General features: G+C 45.8%; 1 protein-coding gene across 2 annotated transcripts in view; it reads right to left on the reverse strand.

Moving 5' to 3' along the window:
* The window catches only part of LOC148517925 (protein kinase C delta type-like), a 122871-nt gene that overhangs the window by 59343 nt on the left and 38238 nt on the right, over positions 1-25290 (reverse strand). The gene's annotated exons all lie outside the window — the stretch shown is intronic.

Consider the following 25290-nt stretch of genomic DNA (forward strand, 5'->3'; position numbering starts at 1 on the left):
GTAGTAGTAGTCCCCCACCCCCCTTGTAGTGCCCCCAGTAGTAGTAGAAGTAGTCCCCTTATAGTGCCCCCAGTAGTAGTAGTCCCCAGTAGTAATAATTCCCTTCCCCCTTGTAGTGCCCCCAGTAGTAGTAGTCCCCCCCTTGTAGTGACCCCAGTAGTTGTAGTCCCCCACCCCCCTTGTAATGCCCCCAGTAGTAGTAGTCCCCCCTTTGCAGTGCCCCCAGTAGTGCCAGACACCCCCCCCAGTAGACACACGTAATATAAAAAACAAAATAAAAAAAAACACTTACCCAAATCCCCGCTCCTGCCGCCACCATCAGCTCCTCCGTCTGTCCTCCCGGGCCGGGCCGCTCTGCATTATGGGAGAGATGTCATATGACATTATGACGTCTCTCCCATTGCCCACTGCTGGAGCCAGAAGATGGAGTGGCTCCCGCAGTGGGCACAGCAGCAGCTAATGAGAGTCTGACAGACTCTCATTGGCTGCTGCTTACAACAAACACACAGCTGCCGGAGCCGGCGGCTGTGTGTTTGTCAGTGTAGCGCTGACCGAACTCCGTCTGGTCAGCGCTACACACGCGGTGCAGTCTGTGTTACAGTGACACAGACAGCACCGGCCCGCGGCCCGCATGACGCTGCGGCCCGGGGGGCACATGGCACCCTGCCCCCCGGCCCAGCCCGCCACTGGATATAAACCCTTTATCTTGTTTAAAGATTTCCCTTTGTAAAAAACAGGACTGCCCACAACATTTATGTTTCCATTACCCATATTCATATCCAATTCCATTTTCTAGTGTAATAAGTTCTTTGGGGAAAGTTAGATTGACCCCGATATTTAGGAGCTGCTCATATGCGGTATGTATATATATATATATATATTTGTCACTCTGGGCCTGATTCAGCTTGGATCGCAGTTGCTAACTTCTGTGCAATTCAGTAGGCAGGACTTAGGCGAATATATGAAAATGCTGCATTCGCAATTCTGTCGCACGGCTAATATACACACACCAAGCTTTTTAGAAAAATCTACGGATAAAAACACCTTATTGCAAGCTAATAGCTTTCATCCTGCACCCCTCAAGCAAGGCCTTCCGCTGTCGCAGCTATTGCGTGTTGTACGGATCACCTCCGATGGTGCAGAATTACCTGAAGCACTTCGAGAGATGGGTGATAGGTTTATTAGCAGAGGATACCCAGCTGAAGAGATACAAGAGGCAATTTCATATTGTCTTAATTTGACCCAGACACAAGCACTTGTCAAAAAGGAATGCAACCAAGAACTAGACCGTTTGGTCTTTACATCAACCTATTCAATAGCATCCAAGCATATCTGTCAAGCTGTTCATAAACATTGGCATATTTTACAATGTGATGAAAATATTGGACAATTTTGTCAAACAGCACCACTTTTTAGTTACAAACGGAGTAGCAACATTAAAGATATTGTTGCGAAATCAGACTTGGGTCCTAATGTGAAGAATAAAAGGACATGGTTATGCCTTAATAACGGTGTCTTTAGATGCCAGGGTTGCATCAATTGGCAATTTCTCAATATTGGTACTTCCTTTGTCAATCCTTTCACTAAGATCAAGTATGAGATTAAATTTCACTTGGAATGTGATAGCCGATATGTGATCTACCTGATTATATGCCCTTGTCAACTCCTTTATGGGGGCAAGACTATTAGACATCTCAAGGAGAGGATTGCTCTCCATCGCTCTTCTATTAAAAAGGCTTTGATACAGGTGGATTCCAACACGCCTCCAGTTGCTAGACATTTTGTCTTATTGAGACATACAATGAGGGATTTTCGGTTCCTCCCTATAGATCATGTTCCCCCTCTTAGAAGAGGTGGGGACAGTGATAAATTACTTTTGCAACGTGAATCTATGTGGATAAATCGTTTAAATTGTGTCACACCAAATGGGCTTAATGAGGCTTTAAATTTAGGCTGTTTTTTGTAGATGTGATCCTCTGATGCTATACTATCTTTTTATATATTTCTATATTCTTTTATACATATTTCTAAAATATGTGTATATATATATATATATATATATATATATATATATATATATATATGCTGCTTATTTTCTCCAAGGTTATATAACTTTTGTCTGTGTAATTGTTTGTTTGTATGTTTTGTACCTGCGTATCGCAATTATATGCTCACACTTTAATTATGTTGCTGAGATAACGTCCCTTTCTTTTGCTATTATGTATTGTTGCAAGAGCAACGAGTGTCTTGATTCTGTTAATTACGCTAGACACCTTAGTATTTTTCGTTAGTTTAGATTACGTGTGTCTGGTTGCCATGACTACGGGTGACTAGCTCTGTTCCCAGAGCGTCACTTCCGTTACTGGCACCCCGACCAGCGTTGTTTGTTGCCCTGGCAACCGATGACTAATTCCGCTTTGGAGCATCTCTCTGTGTATACTGTACACATGTAGTGCGTGGGACCGGAGCGCGTGTTGAGACTTCCGGTCTCGACGGCTCAGGGGATCCATGCCAGCGTCTGGTACAATTTTACAACACAGGTGTAAGCATTTGATTTCGATTATGCAGGTATTTATTGTGGGTTTTGGGATTCACTATTGCTGCTCATGATGAAGGTGTCATTCTAACACCGAAACAGCTGTCGGGCACTACATGCTTGGGGATGGACTTATGATGAGTATATCTATGCCATTCTACATGGACTTTATGACTTGTTCATTATGCCACTTTTTTGAATTTATTGCTGATCTCCCCGCATGCCCTGACCTTTAAATGGATATGCACTATACTATTGGATGATGGTTTTTACTATTTATGATGGATTAAATACTTCCTTTTTGCATTCTATAGCAGGATGTTGCGGGCTCTTATTTTTCTTTATATATATATATATATATATATATATATATATATAATTTGTCACTCTGGGCCTGATTCAGCTTGGATCGCAGTTGCTAACTTCTGTGCAATTCAGTAGGCAGGTGAATATATGCAAATGCTGCATTCGCAATTCTGTCGCACGGCTAATATACACACACCCTCTGCCTACACTCTCATTCATTACACTGCTCACACCAGGCCAAACATCGGACACATCGAGGGACATCGAATCCACACCCAGCATTGTGGCTGGTCAGACCTTACAAATTGCTAACTTTCCAGGTCCCATGCAACGGCGTTCAAACTTACAGGCACGCCTGCATTTCCCCGACCACCCCCCCATCACCACCCCCAAACGCTCTCTGCCTGTCAATCAATCTGCGAATGCACTGCGTGGAGTTCGTAGTTTGCGTGCATTCGCAATGGCGAGTTTGCGTACGTGCACTGTTATGCATGCGCAGTACACAACAATCGACAAATAGCATGCGCATTAGCAACTGTGACCCAAGCTGAATCAGGCCCTTTGTATTTAATAGATGAGCCTGATACATTTCTGTATTTGTTATTTCTAAATAATGTGATTGGTGTGGGAACAAATTGGACTTAAACATCACAACATTTTGTGACCCCAAAGTTCCGTGAGACCCTTGTGATCCGCCAGAGTTAAGGCTCCCCCAGATTTTGGGGATAGCAAAAGCTGAAGAATTAAAAACATTGTCACTTTTTATCTTACCTCATAAGTCTGCTTTAATGTAAACACAGTAATGATTAAAGTGGCAGTTCTGTATTTTATAATGCAATCTTCCCTATTAGAAACCAGATTGACTACTATAAATTAAACAAACTTGATTACAGAAATAATTTATAAAAGTGTTGATTAATTGATGGCATATTTGGTCTATCAAATCAATATGATGCAAATAGACATAGGTTATAAACAGTACATATACCTCCTTCCAGTGCTTAAAGTGGTCCTAGAGATGTGATGAAACTCCCCCCCCCCATCCTCGGCACATTATCAATAAAGGGACAGCGCACGCTGAAAAAAAGGGTGTGGACTCCGAAGAAAGGGGAGTGGTCACACAATAGTATCCCCAATTAAAATTACCCCATACAGTAGCACAATCTTATTCACATTACACTGCACATAGTGCCCCTGATTCACTTTACACCACATAGTAATGTCCTTTATTCATGTTATAACACACAGTAGTGCCCCTTTTACACAATGCCCACAATAGTGCCCCTTATACACAATGCCCATGGGCTTAACTACAATAGATACAAGGGGTGCAGCTGCTATGGGGCCCAGAGCTAAGAGGGGCCTATCTTCTGTGTCAAAGTTAAATGTGTTATATAAAATTTTCACCACTGGGTGGTACATAGGGGCCCTTACAAACTTTTTGCTATGGAGCCTTTAAATTCCTAGTTACACCCCTGACAATGCCCACAGTAGTGCTCTTATTACACATAATACCCACAGTTGTAGTGCCCCTAATACACATAATGCCCACAGTTGTAGTGCCTCTTATACAATACCCACAGCACTAATGCCCCTTACACATAATGCCAACAGCAGTAGTGCCCCTTATGCATGCCCACTGTAGTGGTGACCCTTATTCAGTGCCCCCAGTAGTGGTGACCCTTATGCAGTGCCCACAGTAATAGTGCCCCCAGTAGTAATGCCCCCAGTAGTGATGCGCCTAGTAGTGGTGCCCACATTAGTATTGACCCCAGGATAAATGCCCCCAGTAGTAATGCCCACATTAGTAGTGACCCCAGGATAAATGCCCCCAGTGGTAGTGCCCCCATTAGTAATGCCCCCAGTGGTAGTACCCCCATTAGTTGTGCCCCCATTAGTAGTGCCCCAGTGGTAGTGCCCCCAGTAGTAGAGCTCCTTACACAAAAAATACAACTAAAAATACAAACACAATACTTACCTTAAGCCCTGCTCCTGCATCCGGTGCGTCTGGTCCGACCGCTCCTCAGAACTATGGTGTCTCTCCCATAGTGCCCACTGCAGGAGCTGGAAGCTAGAGCTCAGGAGTGAACTCCAGCCCCTGGCTTCCGCTGTGGTGAAGGAGCCGGGTGCCAGCTTGTAACAAAATCTCAGTGGGCGCCCGGCAAATGGAGCCTCCCTGCGGCATGAGGCGACTGGCCGGGTAAGGTGGACTGGAGGAGGCGGAACGAGGAATGCAGTTCCGACCCTTTCCGGCCCACTTTAACAACTATGTAAAATAAAAGTATAGGAACCTGCGCTTCACTAAATGCAGCTATCAGGTGTCAAAAGGTAATCCCTATAAATACCCAAATGACAAATGTGAACAATAAAATTAGACACCCAAGCGCAACAATCAAAAATGAAAACTGAATATCCACAATAAAAGTATGAATATGATGTATACCCGTGTACCATAAATGATTATATGAAAATAGAGAGAGAAGGGCCACCATAGTGTATTACCATTTTACACCCACACCATCTGGTACGCCTTGATTTTTTACTTATGTATGGTGGATTTTATTATCTATGTGATTTATGTTATAGATTCCTATTAAAATGGTAATACACTATGGTGGACCTTCTTTCTCTATTTTCATATAATTGTTTATGGTACAGGAGAATTGGAAGATCTACCCATAAATCAGTGTCTGGAATCTCACGAAACCCTCCCTTTTAGTGGAACTTACAGTGAAATTTGCCAAGGAATTGGATGAGAACTCTCTTTTCTGGATGTTTGTTTAGTTGGGACCTACAAAATCCCAGGACATCATATGCATACTTTTATTGTGGATATTCAGTTTTAATTTTTGATTGTTGAACTTGGGTGTCTAATTTTATTTTTCACACTTTAACAACTGCCTCCTTCACTTTTAATAAGAAATGTAACCATATATGAGATAAATGTAACAGCCAGTGAGTGTCAGACATCCATTAGATTTCAGAGGTTTAGCCTCTAGTGCAAGTGACTAAAGCTCCATTGCCATTGGCAGCTCCTCATAAGCCTCTACATCCAATTACATCACCCACACACCCAACCTGAGTATCACAGCTCCAAACCTGAGCTCTTATGTGTGTCTGATTCAAAAGAGCAGCTCCATGGCACAGACAGATAGCACAGTCATTGTATTACACATTAGCGATACTTGTTGTGGAGAAGATACAGGAGCTGATCCTGAGTTGGGAGCAAAGCAAGTAACTGTGCACCTTGGTAAAACCATGCTGCACTGCATGTTGGGCAGATTTAAAATGTGCAGAGACTTAAGGTGCGTATCCACTACGCGATATTAATGGTCGACTGAACGATAACAATATCATTCAGTCGTCCATTAATCGCGCACTGATCAGGCAGCAAAATGTTGGCAATGACCAGCGATGCGCGTACACGTTGGTCGTTGCCGGCATCGATCATCGCCCAAACATGTTGGTCAATAAGCCGATAACGACAGATTGACCATGTTTGGGGATGACGGAGGGTGCCTACAATGAACGACTAATCTTTCAGTGTAGGCACTTAGGGGATGGGGAACGATGGTACGATTACAATGTCGTAATCGTACTGTCGTGTACCTATCTACTAGTGGATGTGCGACTTTAGATGGGCATGTACACACTCATATCTAAATTGCAGTGTAAATATAAAGCTGTCCAGCATTTGTGGGCTACATGCAATACAAACCAGTATTTACCCTGCATGCATACAAATATATTTATAATCAATAATATTTATTGAAATTTTCAAGGGAGGAGTACAGAATAAAGAAAATGGGACAAGGAAAGGAGGGGAAGAACATTTTGGAATGTATAAAACAAAAATATATAAATGTATTTGCACCCCTTGCATTGCAACATGGTTTGTTCCAGATACAAAGATACTTGCTATTATTGTTTTGCTTTACTCCCAACTCAGAATCATTAAATATTGGGATTTATAAGCATTCTCAGATTGACCAGCAAGGCAAATAACAGTCATTTAGATTTTGATGCAGGTAATTTAGCATTTTGCAAATAAATTCTAATAAATGTATTTTTAAATATTAGTAGTTGAGATAGAGGCCTCAGCACTTCTCTAATGTGGTACAGCGACCAAAAGACATTCACAGTGTTTATATGAAAATAGTTTGTATGTGTGAGTTTCCCTTACTTCTTTTCTCTGCAACTGCGTCATGTACGTCGCTCATCTTCCTCTCAGCTCCGCTCTCACTCTTCTCGTCCGAGCTAGATGGTAACTTTCGCCACCTCTTCTTGTCCTTCCTCAAGATGGATCCCTTCTGTTCTTCATCAGAGGAGTCAGAAACCATCCTCCTCTTCCTGGCTTCTCCAGCCCCGCTCCTCTCCTCCTCTGAGCTAGATGTTATCTTCCTACATCTCTTCTTAGTCTTCCTCGTGATGGATCCCTTCACATCTTCCTCATCAGAGGAGTTGGAGCTAATCCTCCTCTTCATCGCATCTCGAGACCCATTTCTCTCCTCCTCTGAGCTAGATAACTTTCTCCATCTCTTCTTATTCCTCCTCATGATGGTTCCCTTCACCTCTTCCTCATCAGATAAGTTGGAAACCATCCTTCTCTTCATCGCAGCCTTCTCCATCTCTGCATCCACAGCTAACGTCCAACTGTCACTGTTGTACCAGTGGTTTGAAAGTATACAGCTCAGCTGTCCTGGCGGCAGCCGCATGCCTCAAACACAACATGTGGCAGTTACCTGCCCATATCACTGCGCTGTATATGGTGTATGCTGGATGTGTCTATGTGCATGTAACATCCATTGGGAGGCATGGTTAAAATGACCACTGGATAACATAGGGGTTTCCTAAATTATGGTGTGGAAGTAATTTTATCAATGTAGATTAATCAGATAAAAATTTATCTATATTAAGAACATATGAAAAGATGTTTGTTTATTTATATTTAATAATAGCAACTAGTTATTGGTAGAATAAATAGAGGGCAACCAGGTGTCAGTACAAATAATGTTATATAGCAGATGAGCACAGTAGGTAATTCTTATAGTTTAGTCTGTAAATGACACTCAGTCATGGAAGTGTCCCCTCTCTCACAGGGGGAGATGTACTAAGCCTTGGAGAGAAATATAGTACCAACCAATCAGCTCATCACTGTCACTTTACAGGATGTGTTTTAAAAATGTCAGTTAGACACTGATTGGTTGGTACTTTATCTCTCTTCAAGCATAGTACATCTACCCCTGCACTGTGTCCTGCAATTTGCAGATCTATTCTTTTTGTTTCTTAGAGCTATGTTTCAATAACAAAAATATCATCAAATATTGAAAAATCTCTATGTTGCAGGTGAAAATTACACAGCAGTGTTATACGTGTTATATTACTTTCTGTTAGTATCAGATGACTAGCTATGCCTTGGATTGCCATAGAGATGTGAGATAGGGGTTTCTCCTTATCTATCAAAGCCACTGACAGCTTTTGCTGGGTCTCTATGGCGAAGGCTTCACCATGCAAAGTGGCGGGAGCTCTCCTCCTATCGCTATTTCCATCTCAGGACGGTGATAGCAGCGCATCCTTATTGGGAAAAATGTTTTATTATTTAATAATGCATTTTTTCTAAATTAAAGAAATGAAAATAATTATGTTTTTTTATTTTTCAATTATTATATCTTTTTATTTTATTTTTTTAAATGTTAAGGTAGAACTGGCAGGCCAAGTCTGGGCTCTTGCTCACTGCATGTGTGATGTCACGCCGATACACTTGTTGGCAAAGTGTATCTTGTGTGTGTATGCAGGGCCGAAACTAGGATATCCGTCACCCTGTGCATGGCAACAATTTTGCGCCCCCTCCCTTCCTGTACCTGGATTTTGTCCTTGCTCCTCCATAAGGCAGTGCACTAGTCAAACGTCCCTGGTATAGTGACTTACATTATTCCACACACAATAATGCCCATTACACATTATGCCACCCACTGTAATGTCGATTACCAAAGTGCCACTTACATATTTGCCCGACACCATTTTATGCCCCACAGTAAGGCTTCTAATTACTTGAAATTACCTGCTCATTGTCAGAGGTGTTTTATGCTCATTGCCAGGGGGTTCCATGCTAGTTGCCAGGGGGATTCATGCTCGTTGCTATGGGGTTTATGCTCATTGCCAGGGGTTACATGCTCATTGCCATGGGATTTATGCTCGTTGCCAGGGGGTTTCATGGGAGAAGATGCAGCACTTGCGCTGGCCTAACAGACACTAGAGGTCCAGTAAGGACCACTAGCATCTAACTCCTCCTTGGCGGCAGCCATTTTTGGATGGCCATTTCCTGACTCTCCAGTCCCCAAGCCACAGTGAGTCATCCCTTTTTCACCCACTGCATTCCGGCACCCGATGCACGTGCACCTCTAGCCCCCCCCTAGTTGCGGCCCTGGTGTATGCACCAAAACTGAGCGTACTTAAGTATAGGTGATGCAGAGTCATACACATTTCCACCAGAGGTGTAACCACAGGCGTCACTGGGTGTAGTGACACTCATCTACTGCACAAAAGGAAGCTTGCCCATGCGCCCAGGAGGTCACACACAGTGGTCACACCCCCAAAATGTCACATCAGAGGGTGTGACCTCGTGCGTGTCATCCATCACCTCTTCATCCGAGGGGGTGACAACAATATAGCATAGCAGGTCTACTATTTCATTGTCAGCCCCTCGCATTGTGTCAACCGGTGCGAACTGCACCCCCGTAGTGACGCCACGTGGTGTAACTGGGCTGACACTTAGTTACATGTCAGTGAGGGCATGTGAACGGGACAGCAGGATATGCAGAGTTGAGTATATAAACGTTATATTGTATAGTACAGATCCTTTGGTCTATGAATATAACACTCACATGGGTAACAATTTTCAGAAAAATTACTTTTTTAATGGATGAAGGTGTTATGACCTAGGGATCATAGTAACAATGTTATTTTAAATTATGTTAGTCTATTTACTGATATATTTTGTGTACTAAAGTGCTATGTCCAATTCATGCCAAATATATCTTTAACTGTAAATATATCAGTTTCTTCTAAACATAATATAACACGTCATCCACTCGCCTCTTATATGAAGTCATATTGCTGCATAAAAAAACATAGGCATAAGTGTGCTGGATATGGACGTCACTTCTGGTTCTGAGCATCATTGTGAAACTGAAAGTACTAATCATACTCACCAGATATAATATGACTTCCTGGCCAATGGAGCTTATATTCACACCCTAATTAATAGATCCCTGATTCCCAAAATGTGTTGGTACAAAGCTCCTGGGATTCTAATAAAGGAGGACTATTTTCCCTGAATGAGTGAGGCCAATTGGGTGTCCTGAGGGTCCAGAACCTCATAATTACATACACATCTGATTAATTCATCATTCTGGTAAAAGATTGGACTATTTTATCCATACTTATGTGCACACTCATTGGATGTTTTTTTTTTATATTTTTTTTTAACAGTCGTTTAATAAATACCATTTGGATTTTATATTGATTCTTGTCCCATATTTAAATGTATGGTTATATGCCTACTAAAATGGACATTTTGTATTAACGTACATTATTCCTACAGTATTGATATGTTTATGTTATTACATGCAGATGAATAACTCGTAGAAGAAACACACAATAAGTAGACAAGGGAAGTGTCATTCCTATTACTTATTATCATCTTGTGAAATATCATCTTTTTTACGCCCTTCCCCTCCCCTTATCCCTGAGTAGCGCCATTTGTGGAACATTACCACCATATCTTATGGGTGTAAGTGTATATGACATACACAGGTTTCTAGGTGCCCTAGGCAAAGCTACACAATACTTTCCCTGCTCCCCCAACAACCTCCGCCCAGCACCTCACCTACAGTATACATACTTGCCCCATCCAGCCCTGTAGTGATACAGTCAGACTTGCAGCTGTGAAAAGCAGCACAATGAGACATGACATGTATGATCACTACAGAAAATGCAACTTGCTGTCATAAACAGCCACAAATTCTATTTATGGGCCAGATCAGAGATGGACGCTAATCACATAGCCACTGGGTTTCTGTATGCTATGGCTCTGTGATAATATGCTAATGCCGTAGGATGCGACTTGTGTACACAGACGTCTCCTGCCGACTTCTCTGATTCCCTTCTGCATCCGTGGATGCAGCATCGGATCATCTGTGTGAACATCGGCCATCTGAGTAATCTCTGGTTCCTCCGGATGATCAGGGGAATTCATGCCACTGGCTTCAGCACACCCAGAAACGAGGCGTCATGCCCTTATTTTCTGCAACACTGCCTGTCACTGTTCCCACTCAATCAGACTGCGGCATCCAGGGCGATGTGAGTGATCTCGCAGAATGAGATCTGCACATGTGCAGTGCGGCATCTGCCTATGCGCAGATCTGATACCATCGGAGATATATATAAACAATCCGGTTTGCGTCCATCTCTGAATTAAGCCCTATGTCTGATTCTAAGGTCATTAATGTTTAAAATAATTATAACACAGAGGCTAATTGAGCTTGTGCAATGCTGAACGCAGATTCCCGATTATCAGGAATCTGCGTGTGCTCAACCCGTTCTGCGAATGTTCAGAATAGGTCCTGCGTGATCGCACGCAGGCACTTCTATGCCTCTGCCTGATTGACAGGCAGGCAGTGTGGGAACGGGGTCTGCCGGTGTTCCTGGAAAAGGGGGCATGCCTGGCCCGTTTTCTGGGAGTGGCAAGGCCAGTGGCTGCGTCCATGGATGTAGTTTCCTGGCCTCGCAAGCTGGCTAGCCTGAGTAAGCTGAGGCTTATTCAGCTGGCTGATGGCCCAATGCCACCCACCATCGCAACCATTAGTCGCAATGGTGATCCAAGCCTGCAACCTCGGTCTCAGTGCTGGCAATGCAAGGGTGTTATACACCTGCTGCTGCATTTGCATGTTTGCAAAGACGGAATTGATAAGATTTTATGTGCATGTTTTATATGCAGTTCTTATATAGTGAAATTCTTAAAATATTTTTTTTTTGTGTAATTTCCATTAACATGTGTTTTTTAGACAGTGCTCCACACACACACACACACACATATATACATACACATATATACACACACACAGGAATTGCAAAGCTGCTTGTATCACCCCCACAGATACGTCCATGTTATATAATAACAAATACATCTGATTAACAAGCTGTCATCTACATCAGGTATATCACTAGAGTGATGAGTACCATGGTACAAATGAGTACCATAGGGAAACCGTGGTTAAAGGAAAATGGACTGGGAGATGAAAATAAAATTGGACCATATAGGAATATGTGAAAAAAAATAGGGCAAGCAGGTAATTCTGTTGAAAAATATGCTCATAAGACCACATTGTGTTTGAAAACCAATGTATATTATGTATTACCCATAAAAGGCTGAGAGTTAGGATACTGTGAGCCTGATTCAGAGATATACGCAGCTGCGTTCGCTCTCGTCCCGGAGTCATAACTGTGGTAATATACAAATACTAGTATCGGCCTGGTTTATAAATACTAGTATCTGCCTGGTGTACAAATACTAGTATCGGCCTGGTATACAAATACTAGTATCGGCCTGGTGTATATACTAGTATCAGCCAGGGTTACCTACCTTTAATATTCTCTTCCCGGGAGAAGCCCGGGTAAGAGAAGCAGCAGGGGGCCGACGGGGGCGGGGCTTGACGATTCGCGTCATTAAGCCCCGCCCCCTCGCGGTAAAATTGCCGCGATTGGGCACAATTTACATAGAGGGTGGGGCCAAATGCTGTGATTCATGTAGAATCACAGCTTAAGCCCCGCCCCCTTCACGGAGACCCGCGATTGCCGCGGGTATTCTCCTAATTCTGCCCACTTCACTAGGAAGTGGGCAGAATGCTGGAGAAATGCCTACCCTTCCGGGGGTGCGGGGGGTTACCCGAAAAATCGGGAGCCTCCCGCGAAAACCGGGAGGGTAGGCATGTATGGTATCAGCCTGGTGTACAAATGCTAGCATCGGCCTGGTGCACAAATGCTAGCATCGGCCTGGTGTACAAATGCTACCATCGGCCTGGTGTACAAATGCTAGCATCGGCCTGGTGTACAAATGCTAGCATCGGCCTGGTGTACAAATGCTAGCATCGGCCTGGTGTACAAATGCTAGCATCGGCCTGGTGTACAAATGCTAGCATCGGCCTGGTGTACAAATGCTAGCATCGGCCTGGTGTACAAATGCTAGCATCGGCCTGGTGTACAAATGCTAGCATCGGCCTGGTGTACAAATGCTAGCATCGCCCTGGTGTACAAATGCTAGCATCGCCCTGGTGTACAAATACTAGTATAGGCCTGGTGTACAAATACTAGTATAGGCCTGGTGTACAAATAATAGTATCGGCCTGGTGTACAAATAATAGTATCGGCCTGGTGTACAAATACCATACCTCCCAACATTTCAATGTTTGAAGGAGGGATAGGTCACGCGCTGAAAGCAGGCGCAGCCAAAAAGGGGGCATGACCTAAGTAAAAAGGGGTGGAGCCTCGCGGCTTCCCGCTTTTTCATCACATTGGGGGCGTGCCCAGCACTCTGAGATGCTGGGCAGCTCCGAGGCAGTCCGTTCACACGAGAACAGATGCCGTGCGCATGCGCATGGCATCTGTTCTCCTCCTGCACACCCACTGCTCTGCTATGCTGCCCGCTATGCTATGCAGAGCAGCGGTATGTGCGCTCCCCAACTTCCCCCTCACTGTGGGACACTGCGGCCCGCAGGCGGGATAGTCCCAGAAAAATGGGACTGTCCCGCTGAATGCGGGACAGTTGGGAGGTATGCAAATACTAGTATCGGCCTGGTGTACAAATACTAGTATAGGCCTGGTGTACAAATACTAGTATCGGCCTGGTGTACAAATGTTAGTATAGGCCTGGTGTACAAATGCTAGTAACGGCCTGGTGTACAAATGCTAGTATCGGCCTGGTGTACAAATGCTAGTATCGGCCTGGTGTACAAATGCTAGTATAGGCCTGGTGTACAAATATACTAGTATAGGCCTGGTGTACAAATATACTAGTATCGGCCTGGTGTACAAATGCTAGTATAGGCCTGGTGTGCAAATACTAGTATCGGCCTGGTGTGCAAATACTAGTATTCGACCTGGTGTATATACTAGTATCGGCCTGGTATGTATATACTACTATCGACCTGTTGTATATACTAGTATCGGCCTGGTGTACAGATACTAGTATAGGCCTGGTGTACAGATACTAGTATAGGCCTGGTGTACAGATACTAGTATTGGCCTGGTGTATAAATACTAGTATAGGCCTGGTGTACAAATGCTAGTATAGGCCTGGTGTACAAATGCTAGTATAGGCCTGGTGTACAAATGCTAGTATCGGCCTGGTGTACAAATGCTAGTATCGGCCTGGTGTACAAATGCTAGTATCGGCCTGGTGTACAAATGCTAGTATAGGCCTGGTGTACAAATGCTAGTATAGGCCTGGTGTACAAATGCTAGTATCGGCCTGGTGTACAAATGCTAGTATCGGCCTGGTGTACAAATGCTAGTATAGGCCTGGTGTACAAATGCTAGTATCGGCCTGGTGTACAAATGCTAGTATCGGCCTGGTGTACAAATGCTAGTATAGGCCTGGTGTATAAATGTTAGTATAGGCCTGGTGTACAAATATACTAGTATCGGCCTGGTGTACAAATGCTAGTATCGGCCTGGTGTACAAATACTAGTATTCGACCTGGTGTATAAATGCTAGTATCGGCCTGGTATGTATATACTACTATCGACCTGTTGTATATACTAGTATCGGCCTGGTGTACAGATACTAGTATAGGCCTGGTATATAAATAGTAGTATCGGCCTGGTGTATAAATCCTAGTACAGTATAGGCCTAGTGTATAAATACTAGTATAGGCTTGGTGTATAAATACTAGTATCGGCCTGGTGTATAAATACTAGTATCGGCCTGGTGTATAAATGCTAGTATACGCCTGGTGTACAAATGCTAGTATAGGCCTGGTGTACAAATACTAGTATCAGCCTGGTGTATAAATACTAGTATCGGCCTGGTGTACAAATGCTAGTATAGGCCTGGTGTACAAATGCTAGTATAGGCCTGGTGTATAAATGCTAGTATAGGCCTGGTGTACAAATATACTAGTATCGGCCTGGTGTACAAATGCTAGTATAGGCCTGGTGTACAAATACTAGTGTCGGCCTAGTGTACAAATACTAGTATCGGCCTGGTGTACAAATACTAGTATCGGCCTGGTGTACAAATACTAGTATAGGCCTGGTGTATAAATACTAGTATAGGCCTGGTGTATAAATACTAGTATAGGCCTGGTGTATAAATACTAGTATAGGCCTGGTGTATAAATACTAGTATCGGCCTGGTGTATAAATCCTAGTACAGTATAGGCCTGGTGTATAAATACTAGTATCGGCCTGGTGTATAAATACTAGTATCGGCCTGGTGTATAAATACTAGTATAGGCCTGGTGTATAAATACTAGTATAGGCCTGGTGTATAAATACTAGTATAGGCTTGGTGTATAAATACTAGTATCGGCCTGGTGTACAAATGCTAGTATCGGCCTGGTGTACAAATGCTAGTATAGGCCTGGTGTATAAATATTAGTATCGGCCTGGTGTATAAATACTAGTATAGGCCTGGTGTATAAATACTAGTATAGGCTTGGTGTATAAATACTAGTATCGGCCTGGTGTACAAATACTAGTATCGGCTTGGTGTATAAATACTAGTATCGGCCTGGTGTATAAATACTAGTATCGGCCTGGTGTACAAATGCTAGTATAGGCCTGGTGTATAAATACTAGTATCGGCCCGGTGTATAAATACTAGTATCGGCCTGGTGTATAAATACTAGTATCGGCCTGGTGTACAAATGCTAGTATAGGCCTGGTGTATAAATACTAGTATAGGCCTGGTGTATAAATACTAGTATCAGAAGGTATATACAGTAAGATGGGATATTGAGAAGTAACTATTGTCATAAAATAAGTGATTACTGACCCAAAAGGAACCGATTATAAGTAGCCTACTGCTGCAGTGGCACTACAAGTCCCAGCTCATCTAGCTGACAAGGTATGCTAGGACCCGTAGTTCCAATACTACTGAACAGACACAGGCAGTCTCCTAGTTATACAGGACACCCCCAGACATGTAGACCCCCAGCCTGCTCACCTCTGGAAGATGATGCCCAGGAGTAGCACTAACTGTAACATGGGTAGGAGCAGACCAGGGGAAGGAACATGGGATGCTCATGCCAGAAAGTGCACTAGATCTGTGTCAGGGCAGCCCCATACCTGAGCCCTGGCTGCCGATAACCCCCATGAATAGGACACTGCCACCCAGAAAAAGATCCTTTCATCTTGCTGCAGCTCCCAGCAGAGGCCAGCTCCTCGTCTAATATGGGAGGCAGAGCTTTACTATGCTTGGCTGTGAGGGAAGGAAGGGGAGGAGTCAGCAGGGCTGCATGGGGAGCCAGGCTTGCTGCACAGTGACCTGTCAGTGCTGTCTGTGGTGGCCACAGCTGATAAGTCCCACAGCCACCCAAGATGTCCTTCATTTTTGTGATAAGCAGCCTCAGCGAGCCCTCTAGTGCCCATCACCCTAGGCAGCTGCTAAAGATTGTGTATAGTTCCCCTTCAGTATCTGTACCTGGAAGTGATGTGAAGTGAGGGCGGAAGTGCGGTTCCATGCCCTTAAAGCCCACCAAAAGAATAAATTTGTACCTTCGCAGGCTCGCTTTGCTTGTCAGGATTCTGAAACGATGGCTCGCTTTGCTTGCCACAGGTTGCTATTCCCACTCTATGTCCACGTGGATAGTAACTGATGACGTCAGGGTACATCTACTGAAAGGGATCTATCCGCAACTGCTGCTAATGGTAATGCCTGCCCCAGGGCCATAGCTAGGTTGGTGCAGTTGGTGGTGGGGGGGGGGCACCAATGCTCTTTCTCGCACAGGGCACCAAAATGTCTAGCTACGGCTCTGGCCGGCCCTACATATGCTGACCCACCAACATAACCCGTTCCACCCTGTACAAATTGCTCTGCTGCTGGACTTCCCACCTAATTTATGATTGCAAACACCTGTGTTGAACTAGTCGATTGAGGAGACAGGTGTTTCACCACAGGTGGCTGCAATCATAAATTAGGTGGGAAGTCCAGGAGCAGAGCAATTTGTACCGGGTGGAACAGGTCATGTTGGAGGGTCAGTATATGCTACTTGTGCCAACTTGCATATGTATTGCATTAGCACACAGGTTCTGAAACTCCAGGGGCTGATTCAGACCCACTCGCAAGCGCACAGCGCTCGCAAGCGGGTCGATGGTCCACTTCTGCGAATGCACTGTCTCCGGCATGCGCATCTGCAAAACCCATCCAGTGACGGCAGCTCCATCGCTACGGGTCTCACTACAAGATGGGGCGGCTGTCGATGTTGATTGACAGCTCGCCCCGTTTTGCAGGCGGGGAGGGGGGGTGACTGCACAAACGCAGGCGTTCCCTTAGGAATGGCAGGCATTTGTGGGCTGCCCTACTGACATCACTCGTGATGTCAGTAGTGGACTTCCTGCTCTATTAGAGCAGGGAGTCCACTCAGGCATGCGAGAGCTGAGACCTTACCACAGGGTCTCCTCGCAAGCCCGATGGTCGCGATAATCGCGACGGGCTCCAGGCCGCTCGCAAAAGCTGTGGGTGATCACCCACAGCTTAGTGAGCAGCCTGGTAAAAAAAAAAAATCTCCGCCGTGATTCAGAGCGAGCACTCACCAGCAGCAAGCGGCTCTGAATCAGGCCCTCAAACAGTGCATGTTTTCCAGGTTTCCACAGAATCACAAGTAAAATAATTATCTCCACCTCTCGATCTGTTAAAATGTACGAGTGAGTAATAAATACACCTGTGCACCTGCTGGACCTGGAAAATGTGACCTGTGTGGGGTCCTAAGGACCAAGTTTGAGAACCACTGCAATAGAAGATTTACATACAGTATATACAAAATTGTGGCATTTTTTGTGATGTAAAATATGATAACATTTTGCATACCTCCCAACATTTGTATCTTGTGATGCGGGATTTAAGCGCGCCCGAAAAGGGGCCTTGACCTGTTAGCAAATGGGGCGTGACATAGTGGCACACCCCCCGATTTACATCATTCAGGGGCGTGTCCAGCACTCTCCAAGATGCTAGGCTGCCCCCGGGCTCCCCCCCACCCTCACTGTGAATAGATGTTGTGCGCATGCTCACGGCATCTATTCCCTCTCTGCATACCAGCTGCTCTGCTATGCAAAGCAGCAGTGTGTGCTCCCCTCAACTCCCCCCCACCGTGGACACTGCAGCCTGCGGTTGGGACAGTCCCAGAAAAACAGGACTGTCCCGCTGAATGCTGAATTAGTTTGTAGAATTGGGGAAATTCAATTTTCCAGGCAATTATCTGCTAGCACCCACTGTTAGGCGGATGCATACTGTAAGTCTTTCCCCCACCTAGGTACAACGCTCTGTGCATGGAGGTGTAAGGGGCTCGGTTATGGACCTATACTGGGGATTAGAGACAGACTCACCCAGCCATTGCTCTATAGGCATATATATGCTATACCGAGCCTCTCGTATAAGCAATAAAAAGACAGTTTTTGTCAGCGCTTGTCCTTACTTTTTCAACATGAAATGATGAAATATATTATATTTCAATCAGAGTGCTTATGCTTTGATGAGTGCTAGGATCTGTGCTGTGCTGGTGAGAGGTGCTGTGCTGGGTGATGGGTGCTGTGCTCTAAGGAGTGCTGTGCTTGTTGAGGGGTACTGTGCTGGGAGAGGGGGTGCTGTACTGTGTGATGGGTGTTGTGCTGTAGTCTGTGCTGCAAAGCATGCTAGGTGAGGGGTAGTGGCTGCTGTGCTGTAATCTGTGCTGTGAGGGGTGCTGTGCTGGGAATGGGTTGCTGTGTTGGGTAAGGAGTACTGTGCTGGGTGAGGGAAGCTGTGCCCGGATTGTTTAGGGTTGCTGCGCAGTGAGGGGAGATCCTGGAGTGATGTGCTGTGAGGGTAGATTGTGCCCTATAGAATGCTTTCTGAGGTGGGAGAGTAAGGGACTTTCCTGTAAACCCTTTTTTCTTTAATTATAACAGTGTGCTGTGAGGGGAGAGCCAGAGATTATCTGATGGGGGCACCAACCAAAATCTTGTCAAGGGCACCAATTTGGTTAGCGCCAGCTCTGCGCCAAAGTTTCCTCCTTCTGTACAGCCAGGGGCATTTCAAGAGAGGAAGGGGCCCGTGTGCAGCCTCCGTTTGGGCCCCCTACTCTCTCTCGGCGGCTCAGCGCGGCACTGAGCGCTGTAGATTCTCGCTTCCTGCCAGAATCTACAGCGCATGCTCAGGTTTCCAGGAAAATGGCGCCCGCGCCTACTTATCCGGGGACATCTTTTCTGCGCATGTGCAGATCACTGGGAAAATGGCCACTGTCATTTTCCCAGTAAGTGTTTTCTGCCGGCGCTGCGGAGCAGCACTTCGGGAATCGGCGGAGAGGTAAGTATTATTACCTATGAGTGCAGGGTGTGCGGTGTGGGCCCCACTGGACCCAGGGGCCCGTGTGCCCCGCACACCTTGCTCCCATTATAAAGATGCCTATGTGTACAGCATTTCCCCAGGACTGTTGGAATATGGTGTGATGAGTAGTGATACACTATAACAGGGGGACAGCACCTAACATTTTGTAAACAGGATACATGCTACCAAATACAGGATAAAATTATAGGGTAGCCTAGCCCTTAAGATGAGTAACACACATGGTTGATCAAACTGGGTAAGACAACTTACATCTTAGCATGTTAGTCAATTATTTTCCTGCTACTCAGGAAAAAACTTCTCAGAGACAATGGTTGCATTGACACACTGTCCCTGTGAAGTCCCTGTAGGGAATCTTTTCAGTTGTCCCCATCCCTCCTGCACAGCATATATACAGCCATGGCCAAAAGTTTTGAGAATGACACAAGTATTGGTTTTCACAAAGTCTGCTGTTTCAGTTTTTATGATGGCAATTTGAATATACTCCAGAATTTCATGAAGAGTGATCAGATGAATTGCAATTAATTGCAAAGTCCCTCTTTGCCATGACAATAAACTTAATCCCAAAAACAACATTTCCACTGCATTTCTGCCCTGCCACAAAAGGACCAGCTGGCATCATGTTAGTGATTCTCTCGTTAACACAGGTGAGAGTGTTGATGAGGACAAGGCTGGAGATCACTCTGTCATGCTGATTGAGTTAGAATAAAAGGAGGGTGGAGCTTGAAATCATTGTTCATAGGCAAGGATATTGCTGCTAGTGAGATTGCACCTAAATCAATCATTTATCATATCATCAAGAACTTCAAGGAGAGAGGTTCAATAGTTGGGAAGAAGGCTTCAGGGCACCCAAGAACGTCCAGCAAGTGCCAGGACCATCTCCTAAAGTTGATTCAGCTGCAGGATTGGGGCACCACCAGTGCAGAGCTTGCTCAGGACTGGCAGCAGGCAGTCGTGAGTGCATCTTCACACACACAGTGAGGCAAAGACTTTTGGAGGATGGCCTGGTGTCAAGAAGGGCAGCAAAGAAGCCACTTCTCTCCAAGAAAAACATCAGGGACAGACTGATATTCTGCAAAAGGTACAGGGATTGGACTGTTGAGGACTGGGGTAAAGTTATTTTCTCTGATGAACCCCCTTACAGATTGTTTGGGGCATCTGAAAGGTGAGCGCTACCATAAGTCCTGTGTCATGCCAACAGTAAAGCATCCTAAGACCATTCATGCGTGGGGTTGCTTCTCAGCCAAGGGAGTGGGCTCACTCACAATTTTGCCTAAGAACACAGCCATGAATAAAGAATGGTACCAAAATATCCTCCAAGAGCAACTTCTCCCAACCATCCAAGAACAGTTTGGTGATGAACAATGCCTTTTCCAGCATGATGCAGCACCTTGCCATAAGGCAAAAGTGATAACTAAGTGGCTCGTGGAACAAAATATCAAAATGTTGGGTTCATGGCCAGGAAACTCCCCAGACCTTAATCCAATTGAGAACTTGTGGTCAATCCTCAAGAGGTGGGTGGACAAACAAAAACCCACAAATTCTGACAAACTCCAAGTATTGATTAGGCAAGAATGGTTGTCCATCAGTCAGTATGAGGTGCAGAAGTTGATTGACAGCATGCCAGGGCGAATTGTAGAGGTCTTGAAAAAGAAGGGTCAACACTGCAAATATTGACTCTGCATAAACTTAATATAATTGTCAATAAATGCCTTTGATACTTATGAAATGCTTGTAACTTTACTCCAGTATAGCAACATCTGACAAAAAGGTCTAAAAACACTGAAGCAGCAGCCTTTGTGAAAACCAATACTTGTGTCATTCTCAAAACTTTTGGCCATGGCTGTATATATATATACCGTATATATGTGTGAGTGTGTGTATATATATATATATATATATATATATATGTAGCCCTTCCCGATGCTTCCCTGACTTCCTGACTTGTATACATACTGCTCTCTCCCCCACATGCTCCTCCGCCTCCCAGGTGGAGTTTCCACAGTAGAGAGTGTGTGGGGAGGGCAGTATGGGAAGGGCTATATATAAAATATACATATAAATATATACACTATATATACATGAACAAGACACACCGCAACAGCTAACAGTGGCCTGACGATCGTTTCGGGCCACTGTTAGATGATGCGGTGTGTCTTGTTCATGCCATGTAATTAAATCTGTGGATTCATCTAAACAGACAGGTAGTGAGGGGGTAAATGGGGGCAGTGGATACACTGCATCACAAAAGCAGAAGTTGCAGCATTCCTCTTCATAGAAGGTTTCCCCAGCAGTACTGCACTTCACTCACTGTTTAGCCGGGAAGCTGTATCCAGACACTGCTGGTGCTGCGGGACCCTCGAGGGGGTTGCTGAAGAACAATGCAATTCCTTGTAAGTTGCATGTATCCTGAAGAGTAAAGAGAGGAGGAATTACCCTCAACACCCCCCTCCACTAGCCTGATCAGAGGGCTGAGCTCTTATCAATCTCTGCAGCAGCCAGCAGAGCGTGGAATGCCCCCAGGAATTCCAGATGCCCTAGGCATTTGCTTAGAATGCCTATGCCTAGGGCCGGCTCTGGTGCGAGGGCATACAAAAAAATAATAATCTATATATATTTATATATTATAATGTGTGTATATTGCTGCAGCGAAACCTATTGTTTGTAATATATGCACAGATTTGTTTAATGGAGGGGGCCCCAAACCTGTATCTTGCCTAGGGCCCCGTGAGGTCTAAATCCAGCTCTGTACATATGTACTCACACACAGCCACATGTACACACAAATATGCTACCACCAGGGCTGGTGCTAGTGTGGGGAAGTGACTGACTGGGAGAGGCAATGGGTGACATAGAGGATGACAGGGAGAGGCAGTAAGTAACAGGGAGAGGGTGATAGGCAGGGGTGAGAGAGAGAGGGTGATAGGCAGGGGTGAGAGAGAGAGGGTGAAAGGCAATGGGTGATGGGGAGAGGCAGTGGGTGATATATAGTGGGACACTGGGCTAGATTGGAAGGGGGCAGTGAGATGGTAGTGGGAGGGGGAACACTAGGCTGGAAAAAGGAGTACACTGTGACAAGACTGTCTAGGGGTTCTTGCTCAGGGGCAGTTAGATGGGACAGTGTGTTGCTTGGGGGGCGACACTGGGCTGGCAGGGTGGGAGTCACTGCGATGAGGGGTCATTCAGATAGTACGGAACACTGGGCTGGATGGGGGGTCACTTTGTGGATAGAGAGACTGGACAGGATGGGGAGGGAAAGTGATATAGAGGTGGGAGGTGGGAACACTAAGCTGAATGAGGAGGGATCACTGTGCCTGGCTGGGGGGTTCTAGGTGGGGGCAGTGGCATGGGTGCAGTGAGCTGGTTTGGGGAAGGAAGGAGGGAGACACTGGGCTTGTAGCATTGGAGACACTGGGATGGGGCGTCAGTAATGGTGGGGAACATTGGGTTGGAGAATGGGCAAACACTGTGACGGGAGCACTGACCTGCTGCTGTTCCATTTCTGCCTGGCCCGCACAGTTGCTGCAGCCTCCTGAGCAGCCCTTCAGCTCCAGCTGCTGCTGCTGTGAGTGTGTCTGTGGCTGCCTTTCCCTGGCGGTGCGATGCATGCAGCCCAGATTAGTGGGAGGGGAAGGACAGTCAGTGAGTGGCTGAGCTGTGAGGATAGAAGGCGGAGCCTCTCTCCAGCTCCGTTTCAGCTCGGGGCAGACACAGCTCGCTGCCTGGCTGCCATTCAGTTTGACAGCACAGGCTCAGCCACTCAGTAGCCGCAGCAGAGAGCAGAAGAAGGGGGGGTGGCAGCTAAGGGTAACAAGATTGGCTGTGCCGCTGGTGGTGGTGAGGAGCCGCTTAGCCAGGCAGGCTCAGCCCACTTCCTGGCTGTCATGTCATTTAACAGCATGTAAGGTTCAGTGCAGTGGGAGGATATGAGAGGGGAGGAAGGGGGAGGGCCAGGAGAGGGAACAGCAAGGGGTGGGCGTATATAGAAAGAGTCGCTCAGGCTCAGCTGCACTTCTCTGCAGCAGGCTGCTGCTGTCTGTCATATAGTTTGTCATATAGGTGCAGCAACAGTGGACTCAGAAGCAGCTACAGGGAGAGCGCCTCTCCAGCCTGGGGCCCCGTGAGGTCTAAATCCAGCTCTGTACATATGCACTCACACACAGCCACATGTACACAGGGCCAGATTAACAATGGGGCGGATGGAGCTACAGCTCCAGGCCTCCACATAAAAATAGGCCTATTAACATGACAGCAAGATTACCAGCTGTATTTATTTAAAAAGTTTTTCTAGTCCCCCCCACCCCCGATAAAATTATGCAATTTTTCTAATTCTTTGTAGTCAGTGTTCATAGTGTAGGGGATGTACACAACAAGGTGACTCTGAACACACTCACACAGCATCGATCACAGCTCTTCCCCTTCTCAGTACAGGCCTTTGAACATTTTCAGCTCCAGGCCCATGTGGGCCTTAATCCGGCCCTGGGGAGGGTTAGGCACTAGGGTTAGGCTAAGGGAGGGGTGGGATAAGGTTTGGGGAAGAGTAAGGGTTATGATACTTACAAAATTCTGTCGGGATTCTGACTGTCAGGATCCCGTACAAAACCCGATTTAGTGTATGCGTGTGTGTGTGTGTTTTATCCAAACTCACAGTGCTTCCGTGGCTGCGTGAAGACAAAAATATCTTAATTTTTTTTTTAATATAATGCATTACCTTCTCTTAATGTACAGATGGCAGCATTGCTATTGTACTACAGATAGATAAATAACACTGCCACTTGAACAGCTGGACATCACATAACATATGTAAATCCACATCCATCACTATTAGGGGATAACTGTTTTTCATTTACATAAATTGCAAACAAAGTATATAACTTATATATTATTTACAGTTTCAATATTTTGAACTTATTTTTAATCCTAAAAATTAAGCAATTATATTTATAATAAAAGTAATATATAAATAATATACTGCATGCATTACATATATCAAAGAGAACAACAGGGAGGGTGTTGTGGGAGTTTGTATGTCTGACAGCAGACAGGGTGAAAGTGGCAGGCGGGATGTCTGCAGGGGCGTAACTTGGGGGTTTGGAGCCCAGGGCAAGGGAATAAACGGCGCCCCCTCCCTCCATCAATGCCACATGCCAAATTGCCCCAAGAGCCTAGTGCCCGACAACCTGTAGTCTAGGAAGGTATTAATTGCAGACTACCTGTTCAGTCCTCTGCCGCATTCTTCTGCCACTGGCCCATCCTGGCCAGCGGCACCGCCGCCGAAGTTCTTCTGTCTTGAGCCTGGCGTCTTCTGGCCTCTTCTGCGGCTGCCGCAGCTCTTCACGGGATGTTTCCATCCTCCGCCCGCCGCCGAACTGAGTTTTCTGCCCAGTGTGTCAGACTCCCTGGACAGAGCCAGCAATGACGCGGTGAGCCGGCGACAAATTCAAATGGTCGCCTGTCCACGAGCTGCACCCAGCTCGCAGACGGTGCCAAATGTCACCAACCTCTGGGAATAGTCCAGGGAGATGTGTCCCGCTGGGACATTGCCCAGGCCCGCGGTGCCCCTGTGCTGATGTTGTCCAGGGCAAGGTGCCCCACATGCACCCCCCCTTGTTATACCCCTGGATGTCTGACAGCATGGAGTGCAAGTGTGGCAGGTGGGGTGTCTGGCAGCAGGGAGGGTGAGTGTGGCAGATATATAGTCTGGCAGCAGAGATGATGAGTGTGGCAGGTGGGTTGTCTGGCAGTATGGAGCGCAAGTGTGGCAGGTGGGTTGTCTGGGAGCACGGAGGGTGAGTGTGGCAGATGCGGTGTCTGGCAGCAGGGAGGGTGAGTGTGGCAGGTGCGGTGT

The sequence above is a fragment of the Taudactylus pleione genome, unplaced genomic scaffold (assembly GCF_031769625.1).
Source record: "Taudactylus pleione unplaced genomic scaffold, aTauple2 ptg000206l, whole genome shotgun sequence".
Taxonomy (NCBI): domain Eukaryota; kingdom Metazoa; phylum Chordata; class Amphibia; order Anura; family Myobatrachidae; genus Taudactylus; species Taudactylus pleione.